The sequence below is a fragment of the Lithobates pipiens genome, unplaced genomic scaffold, assembly GCF_037356315.1.
Source record: "Lithobates pipiens isolate NorthernLeopardFrog02 unplaced genomic scaffold, aLitPip1_a1.2 Scaffold_18, whole genome shotgun sequence".
NCBI lineage: Eukaryota > Metazoa > Chordata > Amphibia > Anura > Ranidae > Lithobates > Lithobates pipiens.
The window spans coordinates 81738692-81745015 of NW_027507758.1; the positions used below are offsets into that span (position 1 = coordinate 81738692).

The 6324-nt window shown below is 51.4% G+C and overlaps 1 protein-coding gene across 1 annotated transcript in view; it reads right to left on the reverse strand.

The window, feature by feature from the left end:
• The window catches only part of TMEM63A (transmembrane protein 63A), a 107727-nt gene extending 103666 nt beyond the window's left edge, over positions 1 to 4061 (reverse strand). The window contains exon 1 of the mRNA XM_077485845.1: positions 3931 to 4061. The gene's annotated coding sequence lies outside the window, so the exon portion shown is untranslated. The remainder of the gene's footprint in view (positions 1 to 3930) is intronic.
• Positions 4062 to 6324: the final 2263 nt, after the last annotated feature.

Consider the following 6324-nt stretch of genomic DNA (forward strand, 5'->3'; position numbering starts at 1 on the left):
GTACCATGCGATCTGGTGCAGGCGACTTCCATTTGGGGTGTTGTTAGAATTGCACTGACACCCGCTCAAGATCACAAGGGCGGTGTAAAAAACATGCATGGATTGCGGGTTTCCCACACCGCATTCTAGTATGAACCGAGGCTTAGGGCTTGGGACAAATCAGATTAGATTGACTCAACAGAATTTAGTGCCCATCCACACCAGCAGCCACGCTGAATGTACAGCTGCTGATGTGTGCTGGGAGGGTACAGGGCCAATGAGCTAATTCTGCAACATCACGCTGCTTACTTTCTTTTGTTGGTAGAACTTTATTGAAATGTCACAAGTAAAAGTTGTAGTTCCAATCACTGCAGCGGCACTGCAATGTGATGTAAACGGACTTCATAGCAAACAAGGCAAATCGCATTCGCTTTGTGTTGGGACTGCACTGAGCAATGTTTCCCAGCACAGCCCAAACTATATGACTGAGCACTAATGATAGATATACATATAGAGATAGATAGATAGATAGATAGAGAGAGAGAGAGATACAGATATATATCTCTATCATATATATACACCATAATGTAAAACGCCCTTTCATACTGGTGCACGTAAGGCGGTATGCATTTGTAAAAAAAAGGATATCACATTTTTAACGTGTTTTTAGTGCATGGCGCTAAATTTCAATGCAACGCCTTTTGTGTAAAGTGTTTTCTGAGAATATATATTACACCATTAACAAGCCTGCATCTGTAAAGCCTGGACATACGCCAAAGACGCAATGCGATGCGTTATTTTTTGGATTTCCTTTGATTTCTATGGAAGGCATGTTTTTGGTGCACATGAAAGATGCAGCATGCAGGGCTTTTCAAAACGCAGCATGATGAAGTAGACTGCTATACAAGATTCAAAGGGGGAAGATTTTCATGCACTTTTGTCACACTGGAAAGATGCATTTTAGCGTAGAAAAAGCGCATCAGTGTGAAAGTCTATGAACAAGCAGATGTAAAGGGACAAGCATTCCTTCACACGTGACCGCCTTCCAATGGCGCGTACACGTGATTGGAATTCTCGCCGGAAAAGCCTTGGATGTTTCTTCTGACGGAATGCTGCTCAAGCTTGTCAACACACGGTCACACCAAATTCCGACCGTCAAGAACGCGGTGACGTACACTACGATGAGCCGTGAAAATGAAGTTCAATGCTTCCGAGCATGCGTCGGAATTTTGCACATCGGAATTGCCACAGACGATTGGAATTTCCGATAGAAAACTTTTTCCATCTGAAAAATTGAGAACACATTCTCATATCTACCACAACTCTGCCTAGCAGTTTGTTTAAAAGAAATGAACAAAAAAAAGTTCACTAAGAAGTGATGGCACGAGCTATTCCACAGTTTTTTGGATATTTTGGAGTGTTGGCAGCCTCCTCGTGTGAATGGGCTGCCTTACTGCAATTCACATTTAAGTGTGAAAAAATGCACATTGAGGAAAAGCACCATTACTGTCACCACTGCTGTATGAACTGTGAGAACTTTTTGTTACCAAAGTCAATGCACACCTTTTTTTTTTTTTTAAACATGTAAAAGAGTAATGGCAAACTGGAAAATTTTTCCCATCAAACATTTTATAACACGGAGGGGAAAAAAAAGCTGTACAGAGCCAGCCTTGAAAATGAAGCACTCTTGTAATATTGTAAGACCATCACCATTTACTTGTGTTTGACATGCGTTTGAAGAGCAGATCAAACACAGGTCAGCAGATTCCTGCTTACTTCAATGGTGCATGACAATTTTAAGGCTGCGTTTGCTTTGCATCATTTTGGACGCAGCGGGTTCCGTTGATTGCAGCCTTTCGCATTGTTTTGAACTCAAACAGCTCTGCATTTGAATGTGAAAGGCAGACAAGAATGACATTCTACATGAAATTCTCAACTAAGGTTCTTCCGGAGGTTGCTGGGGGTTCCTTGAGCAATGTCGAATTGATCTCACACTTAAGTCAGCCATACATGGATTAAAATTCGGCAAGGCCCGGCTTAAATTCGACCCATGTATGGGCAGCCTGCTTGGCTTCTGTCCAACCAGCCTGTTGTGTTTTTTCCCCCGAACGATAAGTGTTGGCGATTATAGCCTGCAATACTGATCATTGTATTCTGATGATGGAGAAGTCTCACCACAGCCCGAGCAATTTGCCCATCCATAGGGTGTGCGACACCTCTGCGCCGACCGGCAATCCTAGGCGTCACTATGGCGCCGATCAGCAAACCTAGGTGAGGCTACTGCGCCAACCGCCAATCCTAGGTGACGCTCCTGCACCAACCGCCAATCCTAGGTGACGCTCCTGCGCCAACCGCCAATCCTAGGGGACGCTTTTTCGCCAACCACCAATCCTAGGGGACGCTACCGCGCCGACCGCTAATCCTAGGGGACGCTACTGCGCCGACCGCTAATCCTAGGGGACGCTACTGCGCGGACCGCTAATCCTAGGTGACGCTCCTGCGCCAACCACCAATCCTAGGGGACGCTTTTTCGCCGACCACCAATCCTAGGGGACGCTACTGCGTCGACCGCCAATCCTAGGGGACGCTACTGCGCCGACCGTCAATCCTAGGGGGCGCTACTGCGCCGACCGCCAATCCTAGGGGACGCTACTGCGCCGACCGCCAATCCTAGGGGACGCTACTGCGCCGACCGCCAATCCTAGGGGACGCTACTGCGCCGACCGCCAATCCTAGGGGACGCTACCTGCGCCGACCGCCAATCCTAGGGGACGCTACTGCGCCGACCGCCAATCCTAGGGTACGCTACTGTGCCGACCGCCAATCCTAGGGTACGCTACTGTGCCGACCGCCAATCCTAGGTGACGCTACTGCTTCGACAGCCAATCCTAGGTGATGCTACTGCGCCGACGCCCGACAGCCAATCCTAACTGATGCTAATGCACCAACAGCCAACCTAGCTGACGCTACTGTGCGGACGACAAATCCTAGGGCGCACAGGCCATACAGGGTAAAATACGCCTGTATTTGCAGCACCCAGGAACCACAGCTGCTGCATAATTTAAATTTATAGACCTGTACTACAGAACAATTACACTGTACACGTAAATGCTGCTACTTGCTTTTTTGTGTGTATGGATGTGTTTTTCCAAACTAAAACATTTGTGGTTCACAAGCACATAAGCATGCGCATGTGATGAAAGTACCAGCATTGGGGCCATTATATCCATATACCGCATATTCAGTAATATATGTCTGTGGGCAAATTCATGCAACAGCTGTGGCTTCTGGGTACCACAAATATTGGTGTATTTATGTATATATATGCCTTTATATACACCTCATTTTAATTTTAAGATCCTCACTATGTATTATTGTAGAGGAGACGGGTGTATACATTGATCTGCCCTGGGTGCCAAATATACCCGTTATGCCATAGTAGGTGTTTTACTGAGACCAGTAAAATATTTAAAGGGATCATCCAGGGTAAAACCGCAGAGAGAGGCTGGCCTCCATGAAGCCTCACTACAGGAGATATAATAACGAGTATATATGTACTGGGGGGAGGGGGGACACAAATCATCTCAGGGGGTGTCACAGGTGAGTCCCCCATCATACCAGCTCTGGCTGTGTGTACATCAGAAGGTGCCATATACAGCTCTGTGCCACATTATAGACCCCCCAGTGACAGAGGAGGGGTCCTGCCATTGCCCAGCACTGTGATGAGGACACTGATCAGCACACTGTGTGCAATGCAGGAAACACACACACAGATCACACAGTTGCAAAACTTCACAGATCACATGCTAATCCCATAGAGCAGAGCACAATGACACCTACAGTCACAGTCAGGGCCATCCCGGGGTGTCATGGCCCCAGTGATGGGGTGTCAGCCCGGGATCTGCACACACACACCCCGATTTGTTATCAGTAAAAAGGAAAGTAACTTGCCTGCAGCCAGCTGCTTCTCCCGAAATCCGGGCTGGGGGGCGGGGCCACAAAGTCCCAGGCAGGGTATGTACTGCGCATGCGCGCTGTACTCCTCCGCTCTGTACAGTACATTCCCTGTGGCCAGCAGTCTCCAGCAGCATAATTAGTACATAACTCTGCCCCGCCCTGGGTGACCCCATTCTACACACTTTATAAGGTCATGAGAGGAGCGAGGCTGCCAGTGCTGACCTGTGTCTCTGAAAGTGCCAGTTGCCTGGCTGTCATGCTGCTCCCCTCATTTCTGTGGCACAGGAGAAGGTGTACAGATCAGGACCCCTTTCACGCTGAGGCGCTTGAAAACTGCCTATAAAATGGCGAGCACTTTTCTGGAGTTAGCGGTGTGCTTTTTTTTTAAGGTCACGTGACTCAACTGCAGCAAGAACCTTTTTGATGCGTTTCCCATTCATTCCAATAGAGAGAGGCGCTTTTATTGCCCGCCAAAGATGCTGCTTGCATGGGCGTCCGCAGAACTTTTTTCGGGGGGGGGGGGGGCGCATCATTATAGGGTCACCCATGCGCTGCCCCTTTTCGACAATGTCATGATCACATTATCATGGTCAGAAACTGCAGATGTTGTACAGTCCCTAGGATAAGTAATGGATAATGGCCAATAGGCCCTCTTATCAGTCCCAGCAAAACTACAGCAGTGATCCCTCCAGCTGGACGATTGCTCACTCTGTATTCCCCTGGGGCAACTCTGGTCAGTAGTGTAGCACGTCTGTACCCTGGTAGCTGCTCAGATTTTCTCTCTCTGGTGGCACTGGGCAGCGTTTCTCTCTCTCTGGTGGTGCTGGTGGGCAGCGTGTCTCTCTGTCTGGTGGCGCTGGGCCACGTGGCTCTCTCTCTGGTGGTGCTGGGCAGCGTGGCTCTCTCTCTGGTGGTGCTTGGCAGCATGTCTCTCTGGTGGCGCTGGACCACGTGGCTCTCTCTCTGGTGGTGCTGGACCACGTGGCTCTCTCTCTGGTGGCGCTGGGCCACGTGGCTCTCTCTCTGGTGGCGCTGGGCCACGTGGCTCTCTCTCTCTGGTGGCGCTGGGCTGCGTGGCTCTCTCTCTGGTGGTGCTTGGCAGCGTGGCTCTCTCTGGTGGCACTGGGCAGCGTGGCTCTCTCTCTGGTGGCGTTGGGCCACATGGCTCTCTCTCTGGTGGAGCTGGGCAGCGTGGCTCTCTCTCTGGTGGCGCCAAGCAGCGTGGCTCTCTGGTAGTGCTGGGCAGCGTGGCTCTCTCTCTGGTGGTGCTTGGCAGCGTGGCTCTCTCTGGTGGTGCTTGGCAGCATTTCTCTCTCTCTCTCTGGTGGCGCTGGGCAGCATGGCTCTCTCTTTGGTGGCCTTGGGCTGCATGGCTCTCTCTTTGGTGGCCTTGGGCAGCGTGGCTCTCTGGTGGTGCTGGGCAGAGTGGCTCTCTCTCTGGTGGCGCTGGGCAGAGTGGCTCTCTCTCTGGTGGCGCTGGGCAGTGTGGCTCGCTCTCTGGTGGCGCTGGGCAGCGTGGCTCGCTCTGTGGTGTCGCTGGGCAGCGTGGCTCGCTCTCTGGTGGCGCTGGGCAGCGTGGCTCGCTCTCTGGTGGCGCTGGGCAGCGTGGCTCGCTCTCTGGTGGCGCTGGGCAGCGTGGCTGTCTCTCTGGTGGCGCTGGGCAGCGGGGCTCTCTCTCTCTGGTGGCGCTGGGCAGCGTGGCTCGCTCTCTGGTGGTGCTGGGCAGCGTGGCTCTCTCTCTCTCGCTTCTGCCCAGCACACTCCTCATTCTTTTGTCCTGTAGCGCTTTCTCCTTAAGCTTTTTTCCAGGCTGCAGTCTCTCAATCTGTAGCCTCTTCCCTGAGAAAAATGGGCCCGCTAATCTTTGGGACTACATGTCCCATGATGCTCTCCTAGTCTCCTTTGAGTGGCCCTCAGTTATGGCCAATAGGGTAGGAACAGAGTGGGCAGGAAGCTGGACGGGGAACCTGGTGAGAGCTGCCGTCTCTTGTCCCTGACAGAAGAAAAGGGGGACAAGCAGGGAAAACCTCTGACAGCCTGCAGCTCGCCTTTCTCCTGTCACAGCGACACTGAGTTCTCTGCTGGACTGAGCAGGGAAAAGAGCCTGAAGTAACACTACTGATGGGGGGGGGGGGGCTTGACAGCACCTTGATGGTGTTACCCCACTGGCGGATGGCACCCGATAGCAATGCAACTGTGCTGAATTTAAGATCTGATCGCTGGCACTTGACCCCCCTTGCCCCTACCTGCGGACGCCCATGGCTGCTTGAGGAGTTTTTTCACTGTCCCGCCAGCAAACCACGCCAATGTGAAAGAAGCCATTCATTTTAACCACTTCAGCCCCGGAAAGATTTGGTTGCTGAATGACCGGGCCTTTTTTGCGATTCG